Raw genomic sequence first — 14,452 nt, forward strand, 5'->3', positions numbered from 1 at the left:
CTTTGTCTAATATAGAACACTTAGGGAGCCACTTAGAACAATTTGGGAGCCACTTAGAACAATTTAGAACAAGCAGGGAACCACTTAGAACAATTTAGAACACTCAGGGAGCTACTTTGTCTAATATAGAACACTTAGGGAGCCACTTAGAACAATTTGGGAGCCACTTAGAACAATTTAGAACAAGCAGGGAACCACTTAGAACAACAAGACCACTTGGAGACAATTAGAACAAGCAGAACCATGGAACAATTTAGAACAAGCAGGGGAACCATAGAACAATTTAGAACACTCCAGGGAGCTACTTTGTCTAATATAGAACATGAGGGAGCCATTTAGAACATATTGGGGCCCAACTAAGAACAATTTAGAACACTCAGGGAGCCACTTAGAACAATTTGGGAATCACTTAGAACAATTTAGAACACTCAGGGAGCCACTTAGAACAACTTGGGAGCCACTTAGAACAATGTAGAACACGCAGGGAGCTACTTATAACAATTTGGAACACTCAGGGAGCTACTTTGTCTAATTTAGAACACTCAGGGAGCTACTTAGAACAATTTTGAACGTCACAGAACCCAATCTGGTATATAAAAAAAAAAATAAAAATAAAAATAATAATAAATCCCGTTAGAAGCACCAGACACAAAACAACATCTCAATGTCACATACAGTAAAGAAATTTTTAGGATTTTTTTTAGGATTAATTTTTTTAGGATTTTTTTTTTAGGATTAATTTTTTTAGGATTTTTTTTTAGGATTAATTTTTTTAGGATTTTTTTTTTAATTTTACAAAGGATATTTTTTGGGGATGGTCTTCTTTTAAATTTCATGAACAAAAAAGGTTAGATTTTTTTTAGGTATAATTATAAAAAAATTAAATTTTTAGCGATGTTCTTTAAAAATTTACGAAAAAAAAACTGGTAGAATTTTTAAAGGAAAATATTCTTAATTTTTTTTTAAATTTTAGGGATGTTCTTTGAAAATTTAAGAATAAATACCAGGTAGAATTTATAGGTTTTATTTAAGGTGTAAAGGTCATTTGGGGTGTTTTAATAGGTCATTGGATGCTTGACTAATGGGAGAGGAAGGTGAGAGGGAGGAGAGGGAAGATGAGGGAAGGTGAGAGGGAGGAGAGGGAAGATGAGGGAAGGTGAGAGGAAGGAGAGGGAAGATGAGAGGGAAGATGAGAGAAAGAAGGAAGGAAAGTTGCTGAGAAGGTGGAGGAAGAAGGTGAGGGAAGGGTGGGGAGGGAGGAGATGAGGGAAGGTGAGAGGAGGTGAGGGAAGGGTGAGAGGGAGGAGAGGGAAGGTGAGACGGAAGATGAGGGAAGGTGAGGGAAGGTGAGAGGAAAGGTGAGAGGAAAGGTGAGGGAAGGTGAGAGGGAAGATGAGAGAAAGAAGGAAGGAAAGAGAAATATTAAGAAAGCAGGGAAGAAGGAAGAAAAGAAAAAAAGGAGAAAGTATGTGAGAAAAGAAAGGAAGAGGATAATGGGAAAGAAAGAGAAGCATAGAGACGGAAATAGGGAAAAAACATAAAATGAGAGAGAGAGAGAGAGGGTGTGTGTGTGTGTGTGTGTGTGTGTGTGTGTGTGTGTGTAAGCCTCCACACACTATCAAGGTGAACAATAGAATGATTAGCAAAGAGGTGCACCAGATACACACACACACACACACACACACACACACACACACACACACACACACACACACACACACACATACATAAGACCTCCTACCACCATCTACTACCAGTACTACCAGTCTCCAACACCACCACCACCAGTAGCATCATCGAGGGGGAGGAGGAGGAGGAAGAGGAAGAGGAGGATAAGGAGGAGGAGGAAGAGGAAGAGGAGGATAAAGAGGAGGAGGAGGCCCACGCTGACTCTGAGCCTTGGTGTATGTAACTTCGCCTTTAACCCCCCACAAGGAAGGTCAAAGGTCGCCCCGCTTAGCAACCATGATCACCTACCTGACCCAATACTACCACAGGTGAGCCAATCTTTAACCCCCCCCCCTTAACCCCTACGCCTCTCTCTCTCTCTCTCCCAGCCTGATTATAGATCCCTAGATTATTTCACTTTAAGATTAACCATCCTAACGCTAACCTAACCTAAACGAATTTAACCTAACCTGATCTAATTTAACCTAATATAAACCTGACCTAATCTAACGTTAAGCTAGCCTAACTTAACCTGAATCTAACGTAACTTAATCTAACCTAACCAAATTTTCAATCACCAGGTGAAATAAACTGGGGGGGGGGGGCAATCCTCAGGTGACCTCAATCAACCTTAATTAACCTTTACCTATCCTATTCATTCATTCAATAGAAGGTAATTCACGATACTTCATTCTACCTAACCTGAGGGAATCATTTATTTTGAAATTGAATAAATACTTCCAGTCATTTCGTAAAAAAAACTGTATTTAACTCCCACTAACGCAGGTACCATCAAATTCTAACGCCCACTAACGCAGGTACCATCAAATTCTAACGCCCACTAACGCAGGTACCGTCAAATTCTAACGCCCACTAACGCAGGTACCATCAAATTCTAACGCCCACTAACGCAGGTACCATCAAATTCTAACGCCCACTAACGCAGGTACCATCAAATTCTAACGCCCAACGCAGGTACCATCAAATTCTAACGCCCACTAACGCAGGTACCATCAAATTCTAACGCCCACTAACGCAGGTACCGTCAAATTCTAACGCCCACTAACGCAGGTACCATCAAATTCTAACGCCCACTAACGCAGGTACCATCAAATTCTAACGCCCACTAACGCAGGTACCATCAAATTCTATCTTATTTGGGAATTAACTTGGGAAACATTTATTTTACAATTAATATATAAAATTAGGTGGGTAAATAGCGTTGAAATAAATAGATAAGGTTGAAAAAAATAATAAGACGTGAGCCAAACTATGAGCCCCAAAACAAAAGACGATCTTGACCATAAACAAAAGACGATCTTGACCATAAACAAGAGATGTTCTTAACCATAACAAAAGACTTAAAGAATCCGCCTCCAGCACGATACAATATTTTCACTACACGAACGACCTTCGGCGTCGCTTTAAAGAGGAGAGGCAACCTGACTCGCTTACGTCACGGAGCGTCAAGAACTGTGTGACGGTAAGGGGGATGTGACGTCAGGCCTATGGTGTGACGGTAAGGGTGGTGTGCAGTCAGGCCTACAGTGTGACGGTAAGGGAATGTGACGCCAGACCTACAGTGTGACGGTAAGGGTGGTGTGACTTCAGAACTACAAATGTGACGGGGAACATAACGCTAAATCAACAATGTGACACTGGAGGTCATTCAGAGGTCAAGGTCAAAGGTTACCATAGATTTTAGTTCACTAACACCTTAAGGTCCTCCTGTCTGTCTGTTTGTTTGTCTGTCTCTGTCTGTCTGTCTCTGTCTATAATTCCCAACTCCATAAAAAAAATAAAACTTTCAAGAAAAAATTTAACAAAAAGTTGAAAAATAAACTACATTTTTTTTCCAGTTGAAGGTAAGGAAAGGTAAGTTGTCTGCAGCCACTCCCACTAATTGTTTACCTTACCTGGTGATATTAAAGTCAGGCAAACAAGTGTAAAGAATGAGTAAACATTATCTTCGTTAGGTCAGATTATGAAAACACTAAAAATGAACCTTCACTTATCTAAGCACATAGTTTAGTTAGGTCAGGAAGGGCGAGCGATTTGTTTACTCGTATACTCAGGGTTAGTGGCACTACTACTACTACTACTACTACTACTACTACTACTACTACTACTACTACTACTACTACCACCACCACTGCTACTACCACTAACACCACCACCACCAATACCACCACTACTACCACCACCACTACTATTACCACTACTACTATTACTACTACTACTACTATTACTACTACTACCACCACCACCGCCACTACACACACCCCATGACATAATTAAATACACTTTATTCTACATACAATAGGTGTTAATTTGACCGATTAATTACTCCTGATATTATTAACTCTATACAAATTAACCTACACAGGGTGGGTGTTAAATCAAGGTTAAATTAATTACAGTGTTATTAACTATTATCTTGATATTTAATTCTGATTATATAAAAATTAATTATCGTGGATGGAGTTTGAGTTGATTTGTGGTTGTCTAAGTTGATCTGAGGTTGATTGGGTTGATTTGAGGTTGATTGGGTTGATTTGTGGCTAACTAATTACAGTACTCGTATATTTAATTGTTAGGTTAGGTGATTATTTTTGTTAGTTTTTTGTTAATTGGAATTAGTTAAGCATGTTTGTCTCCCGTCTGTTGTCTGGTGAGAGATTCTTATACAGTGTAGGAATCTCTCTCTCTCTCTCTCTCTCTCTCTCTCTCTCTCTCTCTCTCTCTCTCTCTCTCTCTCTCTCTCTCTCTCTCTCTCTCTCTCTCTCTCTCTCTCTCTCTCTATTTTACCTCCTACCTTTTCATCCTCCACCTCCTCTTTTTAATCTTCCTTCCCTCCTTTTAATTATCTGCCCTCCCTTTCTTCCTCTCCTCCTCCTCCTCCTAGCAGGGCGCTCGACTTAAGGGAGGCTAAGTTTCCAAACAAGACTTCCACCATCTTCCTTACCGGAACTTCTCCCTGGCCCGCACAGGAGGGAGGATGTAGCGCTGGGGGAAGATGTATCTATTTTAAGGTGTAGTGCAGTGTAGTGTGAGTGTGTGTGTGTGTGTGTGTGTGTGTGTGTGTGTGTGTGTGTGTGTGGAAGATCCAGCGGTAGCACATGCTTTCAGAGAACAGCTCGAACATGATGTGCTGATAAACAACCCGACAACAAAAAATCCAAATCCCAGTGCCGAATGGGGTATTCTCCACAGTCATGACAAAAACCTGCAGAGAGATCCTCGGCCAGGTCGAAAGAATACACCAGGACTGGTTTGATGCAAATGACCCGGCAATCAATGTACTCATTAATGATAAACGTGCTGCTTTAACTGACTGGCAGAATAACACTTAGTCTCAGACCAAAGCCGATACCTTCCGCAAGAAGAAAACTGCGGCCCAGCGGGAGCTTCGCAATCTAAAGAAGGACTGGTTTAAAAATATAGCATGTGAAATGCAAATACTTGCAGATCAACACAAGATGTGCGAATTTTTCAATTCCACTAGAACATTTTATGGGTCAATCACTCATGGTCCAGCCCCCCTCCGCTCATCTGATGGTAATTCCATAATTAAAGACGACGAAGGCCTCCTTCAGAGCTGGAAGGAGCACTACCATTCACTGCTCAACCGAAACACCGATGTGGATGCCCTGACTACCCAGCACATCTCTCAGCATCCAGAGCTGACCCACCTCCGTTATCCTCCATCTCTGGATGAGGTAGCTACTGCCATCAAACAAATGAAAAATAACAAAGCCTCAGGGCCTGATGGAATTCCAGTCGAGGTGTATAAAGTGGGAGGACCTCTGCTTACCAACCGTCTCCACTCTCTCCTGGAGAATATATGGGAAAAGGAGGAAATTCCGCAAGCTCTTGAAGACGCCTCCATCGTCAATATTTATAAGAACAAGGGACACCATCACAGGAAGAGTGCAGAGAACAGCGTCGTGACCTATACATGGCTTTCATCGACCTAACCATGGCCTTCGACTCGGTCAACAAGGACCCTCAGCCGTTTTGGCTGCTCACCATAATTCATCGCCATTGTGAGGGAACTCCACGATGGCATTAAGGCAGTGTCCTGCACAATGGCACCCAGTCTGAGTTCTTCCCAGACTGGCACCAACTCTCTTTTCCATTTCCTTGGTTGCCTTCCTTACTCGTGCCAGTGCCAATTTAACCGGCGGGTTGGACATCGAGTACAGGATGAAGGGTCTTTTCAACATAATACGACTCCAGTCAGGAACAAGGGTGTCGGCAGCTTCCATTACTGAACTTCAGTATGCAGACGACCTCACCCTCGTCGCTCACACTGAAGGCGACCTACAGGAGATCCTGAACACCTACGCAGATGTGTATGCACACTTCGGCCTTGAGGTGAATGTACGTAAGACTCAGATTCTCTTTTAGCCTGCCCCTGGTTCAGCCACACCTCCACCATCCATCCAGTTTAACGGTACTACCCTCACTAATGTTACCCACTGTTGGTATCTGGGCTCCCACCTGTCCACCACCGCGGACATCGATGAAGGGATTCAACATCGGATCAGATGTGCATCTCAAGTCTTTGGGAGACTCCGTACCCGTGTCTTCAGCTGTAGGGAGCTGAAATTATCTACAAAGTTACACGTATATCGAGCAGTGGTCCTCCCCACCCTGCTATATGGCAGCGAGACATGGATCACATACAGGAGACACCTCAAGGCACCTGAAAACTTTCACCAACGTAGTCTACGTTCCATCCTCCGAGTTCGGTGGGAAGACAAAAGAACAAGTGACAGCATACTCGCTGACACCAACTGTAGGAACATCGAGGCTACCATTATCCATGAACAACTATGTTGGACTGATCATGTTACCCGCATGGACGACAGTAGACTGCCAAAGCAGCTACTTTACAGTCACCTAACGAATAGTAAACGTAACGCTGGCGGACAACTGAAAAGGTATAAGGTTAGTCTTAAGACAAACCTGAAAAAGTGTCATATCGGCCCTTCACCTGGGAGTCGATTAATCCACACCGTAATGCTTGGAGGAGCACCACACAAGAAGGTGTGAATACTTTCGAGTTAACCCGACTGTATACCGAGGCAGACAAGCACCAACACCGGAAAGACGCTGCCACCGCCTTTCCCGCACTAGATGTAATCCTCCACCTGTGCAATATCTGTGAACGACCCTGCTGGTTCCGTATCGGCCTCTCTTGTCACCTCAAGGCTTACCACCGAAGGTGACATCCCTAATAACTCATATCATTGTATCATAGCTGGATGATCGTCATAATCGATTCCGAGTGACAGCAAAGTAGTAGCAGTGTGTGTGTGTGTGTGTGTGTGTGTGTGTGTGTGTGTGAGTGTGTGTGTGTATTACTGATTAACAAAATGGGTGTATGATAAACCATTAAGAGAGAGGACTACGTATCAGCAACAGATCAGTAGCAAAAGAGGAAGCAGATTAAAACACATGAGAGCAGCAACAGTAGGGGCAAGCAGCAATAACAGCTTTACCTAACAAGCACAGCAGTAGTGAGCGACACACACACACACACATTAACCTCTCTCTCTCACTACACCTAGACACCCCTTCAAACTCCCTCCCTACACTCTCAACAGGTAGAACAGAACACCTCAACACCCGGTGAATGCTGACGGGCGACCCTGCAGAAGGACGCTGACGGGCGACCCTGCAGAAGGACGCTGACGGGCGACCCTGACGGAGAACTCTGCCGGAGGACACTAAAACACGTACCCAGCCTAGACTATGATGGCACCAAGAGAAGGAAGGTGGGAGCCAGGAGTGACTGTTGTAGTAGGGCAGTGGCCGCACCCTGATCAATATTGATGGTGGAAGGTGGAGAGAGACGCAATCCTCCTCCTCCTCCTCCTCTTCTTCTTCCTCCTCTTACTATTCCTCTTCCTTCACCTTATTCTCCTTAGTCCCTCCTCCTCCTCCCCCTCCTCGTACCTCTCTTCCTCCACTTAACTGTCTCTACCTCCTCCTCCTCCACTCTACTCTCCCTCCCTCCTTTTCTTTATTCTTCTTGCCTCCTCTCCTCCCTTTTTTCATCTCCCTTCTTTTTGTTGGTATTCCTCTCACCTCCCCTCCCTCCCTCTCCTCTCCCCGTCTCCTCACTCTTACACTAATCTCTTCCTCTCATCACCTCACGTACATGGTCTTCCTCCTCTCCTCTCGTCTCCTCTTTTCTCCTCCTCTTCCTCCTCCCCCAGCACACTAACCACACACACACTCCAACCTCTTACTCCTCCACCCACTAACCACACCCTCCCCTCCAACCTCCTCCTTCCTAACCACACCCTCCAGCCTCAACTCAACCACACCTCCAACCTACTCCTAAACCACTAACCACACCTCCCCCTCCAACCTACTCCTAAACCACTAACCACAGCCTCCCCTCCAACCTGCTCCTCAACCACACCTCCCTCCACTCCAACCACCTCCTCCAAACCTACTCCTCAACCACCAACCGCACCTCCTCCAAACCTACCTCAACCACTAACCACACCCTCCCCCTCCAGCCTCCTCCTTCTCAACCACACCCTCCAGCCTTCCTCAACCACTAACCACACCCTCACCCTCCAACCTCCTCCTTCTTAACCACACCTCCAGCCTCTTCAACTACACCTCCAGCCCCTTCCTCAACCACACCTCCAGCCTTCAACCACACTCTCCTCACAACACATCACCAATCGATCCTTATACCTCCGCCAAACATTCAGCCCCAGAGGTAACACAGTGGCAGGTATCCATCATCGTCACGGCGGGGTTACTGTCACTGTAGACGGTGATAATCTACGGATACCTCACGCCACATCATTACCTCGTCTTGGGCATCTCACTCCTGCCGATACAACCCCTGCTGCCAACCACCACCCAATATCAACCAACTGTTTTTATGTTTAGCTTTATTGGGGGCGGGGGCAAAAGGGCAAGCAAGGGGGGCAAGCATCAGGTAAGGTGGTCGGTTTTATTATCTGTCTGGTTTAATTGGTTTAATATACAGTAGAATAGAATGATTCTCACCTGAACTCGTGGGATCAAAATATACAGGTGAGAGTTGTGTGGTGACAGGGTAGTTGTGGTGTTGTGTGGTGAGGGTAGTTGTGGTGTTGTGTGTGAGGGGTAGTTGTGGTGTTGTGTGTGAGGGTGTTGTGGGTGTTGTGTGGTGAGGGTAGTTGTGGTGTTGTGTGGTGAGGGAAGTTGTGGTGTTGTGTGGTGGGGTAGTTGTGGTGTTGTGTGTGTGAGGGTAGTTGTGGTGTTGTGTGTGGTGAGGGTAGTTGTGGTGTTGTGTGTGGTGAGGGTAGTTGTGGTGTTGTGTGTGTGAGGTAGTTGTGGTGTTGTGTGGTGAGGGTAGTTGTGGTGTTGTGTGGTGAGGGTAGTTGTGGTGTTGTGGTGGGTGAGGGTAGTGGTGTTGTGTGGTGAGGGTGGTGTTGTTGTGGTGGGGGTAGTTGTGGTGTTGTGTGGTGAGGGTAGTTGTGGTGTTGTGTGGTGAGGGTTGTGGTGTTGTGTGAGTGAGTTGTGTTGAGTTAGGTAGTTGTGGTGTGTGTGAGGTAGTTGTGGTGTGTGTGGTATGTAAAGTGTGGTGATGTTGTGTGTTGTGTGGTGATGAGGTAGTTGTGGTGTTGTGTGGTGAGGATAGTTGTGGTGTTGTGTGGTGACGGTAGTTGTGATGTTGTGTTGATATAACCCCTTGAGTATAGTGACTTAATCCCTAGAGTACGATGGTGTAACCTCCTTGAGTACGATGACTTAGTCCCATGAGTACGATAACTTTACTCCTTTGAGGAAAATGGGGGAAAATTGGGTGAAATTGGTCAGAAATGTGATAAACATTCTTTCTATTTCACCAGTAAGGACCAATAAACAGACGTGACACTAAACACACGCCACATTCACTCAACATTCTCCATGTAAACATAACTAAAGACATTAAACAACACTAACATTCATAAAAAACATTCCCAATGTCAACCACAACCATAGTAAGATTAAACATTCATGTGTAATGTTAATCAGCGTCATTAAATTCTCCCTAAACATTCCCTTGGCAATATTTAACACTGACAACTTTTAATAAACATTAATTTGCCACATTAAACAATCAAACCATACGGTAGGTCACACTAAAAACAGCCTTGGCCAACACAACAACCACACCCCAAGTTAACGACTTGCATGACCCAGTGTCAAGGAATAGTCCGAGAAGACCGGACAACTCACCAACTGCACTGGCTGACCATTACCCCGGAACACGATCCGCAAAGCGATTAACATCCAGGTCCCCAATTACTGCTGGGTAGACAGAGGCAAATGGCGTAAAGAAATTTGCCCACAGTTTCACCCTGCCCGGGGATCGAACCCGGGTCCGCTCGCTTATGAGGCGAGCATGCTGACCATTGCACCACAGGTCGCCACATATTAAACATACGACTGGCCACACTAAACATCCCCTCGACATACGACTGGCCACACTAAACATCCCCTCAACATACGACTGGCCACACTAAACATCCCCTCAACATACGACTGGCCACACTAAACATCCCCTCAACATACGACTGGCCACACTAAACATCCCCTCAACATACGACTGGCCACACTAAACATCCCTCAACATACGACTGGCCACACTAAACATCCCTCAACATACGACTGACCACACTAAACATCCCTCAACATACGACTGGCCACACTAAACATCCCTCAACATACGACTGGCCACACTAAACATCCCTCAACATACGACTGGCCACACTAAACATCCCTCAACATACGACTGACCACACTAAACATCCCCTCAACATATGACTGGTCACACTAAACATCCCTCAACATACGACTGGCCACACTAAACATCCCCTCAACATACGACTGACCACACCAAACATTCAGGTAACATTGGTAGTCGCGGGGGATGGGTGGGAGGATGTCTCAGGTGAACTGATCCTAAATGGTGATGATTAACACACACACACACACACACACACTCTCTCTCTCTCTCTCTCTCTCTCTCTCTCTCTCTCTCTGTCTCTCTCTCTCTCTCAGACCATCTTACTTTAACTACTCCTCCCCGCCAACTAGTCCTCTTTAAACCCTCTTTCTTTCACCCTATCTTCCTTTAACCTTACTTTAAATCTTACTTAAAATCTGTGTAACCCTTAAATAATATTATTTTAAATCTTACTTAAAATCTGTGTAACCCTTAAATAATCTTACTTTAAATCTTACTTAAAATCTGTGTAACCTTTAAATAATCTTACTTTAAATCTATGTAACCCTTAAATAATCTTACTTAAAATCTATGTAATGTGACCTGACCTGACCTGACCTGACCTAACCTTTAAACTTTAAATCTGTGTATACTTTAACTAACCCTACTTAAACATAACCTGTCCCTAAAATCTAGCTTAAAACCACAAATTCTGGGTAGGGTATTAATTTCTGTCATGTCTGTCTGTCTGTCTGTCTGTCTGTTAAATTCTATGTATCTATTTGTCGATCTTCCTGTCTGTCAATCTATTTATCTGTCTATATGTCTGTCTGTCTGTCTGTCTATCTGTCTGTCCGTCTGTAGGTGGTACTGTCCACTTCAGGTTCATTATCTTAGGCCAAAATATACCTCCCACCTGTTGCCATGGTAACGGCTCGGGCAATGACAACACAGGAGGATTTTTTGGGAGGGAGGGAGGGAGGGAAGAATGGAGGGGAGGAAGGGAGGGGGAGGGAGGGAGGGAGGGAGAATAATGGAGGGAGGGAAGAATGGAGGAGGGAAGGAGGAGGAGGGGGGAAGAATGGAGGGAGGGAAGAATGGAGGGAGGGAAGGGAGGAGGGGGAGGAAGGAAGGGAAGGGAAGGGACGGAGGAAGGGGAGGGAAGAATGGAGGGGGAGGGAAGAATGGAGGGGAGCGGGAAGGGAGGGAGGGAGGGAGGGGGAGGGGAAGAATGGAGGGAGGGAAGAATGGAGGGAGGGGAAGAATGGGAGGAGGGAGGAGGTGGGAGAATGGAGGAGGGGGGGAAGGGAGGAAGGAAGGGAAGGGGGAGGGAGGGAGGGAAGGAAGGAAGGAGGAAGGAAGGGAAGGGAGGGAGGGAAGGAGGAGGAGGAGGAGGAGGAGGAAGGAGGAGGAGGAGGAAAGGAGGAGGAGGGAAGGTTAAAAGAAACGATGATATGAGACAGTTTCCACCAGTGACTATATTAATTTACAGTAACAGCATCCACACTCGTTCACTATTCGGCCTCGCCATGGTAACGTTTCGGCCCGGCGCGTCACATAAACAGCTGCGTCACAAGCCTGGTGCGTCACATAAATATCTGCGTCACAGGGCCTGGTGCATCACATAAACAGCTGCGTCACAGGGCCTGGTGCGTCACATGAGCAGCTGCATTACAGGGCCTGGTGCGTCACAGGGCCTGGTGCGTCACATGAGCAGCTGCATTACAGGGCCTGGTGCGTCACAGGGCCTGGTGCGTCACATAAACATCTGCGTCAAGGGGCTTGATGCGTCACTGGGGAAGGGAGGGGCAGCGCGGACCAGTAAAATGCTTAATTCAGAAGCACTGCACCGGGTCACTCTCCCTATTCTAACTCTTACCTCTCACATCACTCTCACCTCTCACACCCCTCTCACCTCTCACTCTCACCTCTCACAAACACCCCCTCACCTCTCACAACACCCCTCTCACCTCTCAACACCCCTCTCACCCGCCCCTCTCACCTCTCACAACACCCCCTCTCACAACATTATCCTTACCCAGTTTGTTCCTTGTCTATTTCCTCTCTTCCTTTCCCTCAGAGACAAAGTGAGAGAGAGAATTCCCCTCCCAATCTTTCCCTTCATCCCTCCCTCCTCCCTCCCTCCCCTCCCTCCCCTCCCCTCACACCTGTAGCCCTGCTGTTGACAGATTCCCTCCCCTCTCTCTTCCTTCCCCCACCTTAATACCTTCCCTCCCTTCTACTACCTTCCCTCCCCCTACCCACTTCCCTCCTACCCACTCCCTCCCACTTGTTGAGTCTATCAAAACAAAAGTTGTGTGGGTCGCCTCCCCTCACTCCCCTCGTTTAAACATTGCCCCTCCCTCCCTCCTCCCACTACCCCCTTCCCTCACCCTTCTCTCACACCTCCTTTCTTCCCTTAGTTACTGTGTCTTCGTGCCCCCCCCCCTCCTCAGACTGTCTTTCTCTCCTTAATTTCCTTCCTTCCCTCACATTTTCTCCCTTACCCCCCATCACCTCTCCCCAACCCTCCCCACCCTCCCCTCTCCCTCTCCTACCTTCATCCCCCTCCCTACTCTCCCTCTCCTACCTTCATCCCCCACCCCTCTCTCCCCTCCTCCACCCTCCCCTCTCTCCTCCTCCTACCTTCATCCCCACCCCTCACCTTTCTCCCCTCCCCTCTCCCCACCCCTCCCTCCCCACCCCTCCCCCCATCATCTTCTCCCTTAGTTTTTGTCTTAATATGATCTGACTAAAGCAAATAGCACGACCGTCCTCCTTTTAACAATATTGAGAGCAATTACCCAGACGACCACTAGGAGATGAGGAAGGGGGAGAGGAGGGGGAGAAAGAAAGGTGGTTTGGGGATGTGAAGGAGAGAGAAAAGGAGATGGAATAAGAAAGGAAAGGGGAGGAGGAGGGAAGATAAAAAGAAGAGGGGGAAGGGAAGGCAAGGAGACAAAGTAGGAGGGGGAGGGGTAGAAGGTAGGAGAAACGGAGAAAGGGGAGGAGGAGAAAGGAGGAAGAGAAAGAAACAAGAGGAGGAAAAAAGTAAAGGGGGAAAGTAAAGGAGGAGAAAAGAAGAGTAAGGAGGAGGGGGGAAGAGGGAAGGGGGAAGGAGGGAGGAGGGGGAGGACGGATCAACCACAACCCCCTCCCCCTCTATGATAATACAATAATCCCTGGTGAAACTTCCCCTCCACCCATATTATCAGCTTCAGAGGGGGGGGGGGAGGAAGAGGGAGGGGGGGGAAAGGGAGAAGAGGAGGAGCAAGGAGAGGAGGAGGAGGGGGAGGAGTTAGAGACAGTTAACGAGGGTCGGGCTGGTTGGATCATCTGATAATTGGGGTCGTTAACTGTTGACCGCATTACCACGACACGTCAATTTTCTTATCAGGGGAAAGTGACTGTCTAAGGCCCTGGCAGACTGGTTCTCCTTACCTGACTGACTGACTGAGTGACTGATAGCTTGACTGAATGACTGACTGATAGCTTAACTTACAGACTGACTGATTGACAGCTTGACTTACAGACTGACTGACAGCTTGACTTACAGACTGACTGACTGACTGACAGATGGCTTGACTTACAGACTGACTGGTTCTCATGAACTGACTGACTGATTGACAGGTTCTTTCCCGTTTTCCTAATTATTTTTTCCTTGTCTTTTCACTTTTTCCTAAATTATTTCCTGTTTTCCCCTAATTCTGCTTCTCTCTTTTCCTACTTTCTCTACTTTTCCTTTTTTCCTGTTTCCCCTTCCTTCTTTTTCCTGGTTCCCCTTCCTTCCTTTTTTCCTGTTCCCCTTCCTTCATTTTTTCCTATTTCCCCTTCCTTCATTTTTTCCTGTTTCCCCTTCCTTCATTTTTTCCTGTTTCCAGTTCCTTCATTTTTTCCTGTTTCCTCTTCCTTCATTTTTCCCTGTTTTCCCCTCATTTATTCCCGTCTCTCTTCTGTTTCCTCCCCACCGGCGTTTTTCCTTGTTGTGTTATGTTTACTGAGGATTTTTTTTCCGGATTTACCCGAGTTCTTGTTAATTGGGGCAGGTAAAAGCTG

The 14,452-nt window shown here is 46.3% G+C and overlaps 1 non-coding gene across 1 annotated transcript; it reads right to left on the bottom strand.

The window, feature by feature from the left end:
- Positions 1-10,023: 10,023 nt before the first annotated feature.
- On the bottom strand, positions 10,024-10,097 carry Trnam-cau. The gene has a single exon. It is a non-coding gene; the product is annotated as a tRNA-Met (tRNA).
- Between the last annotated feature and the right edge of the window lie 4,355 nt (positions 10,098-14,452).

Source organism: Homarus americanus, unplaced genomic scaffold (assembly GCF_018991925.1).
Source record: "Homarus americanus isolate GMGI-L3 unplaced genomic scaffold, GMGI_Hamer_2.0 scaffold25827, whole genome shotgun sequence".
Lineage (NCBI taxonomy): Eukaryota > Metazoa > Arthropoda > Malacostraca > Decapoda > Nephropidae > Homarus > Homarus americanus.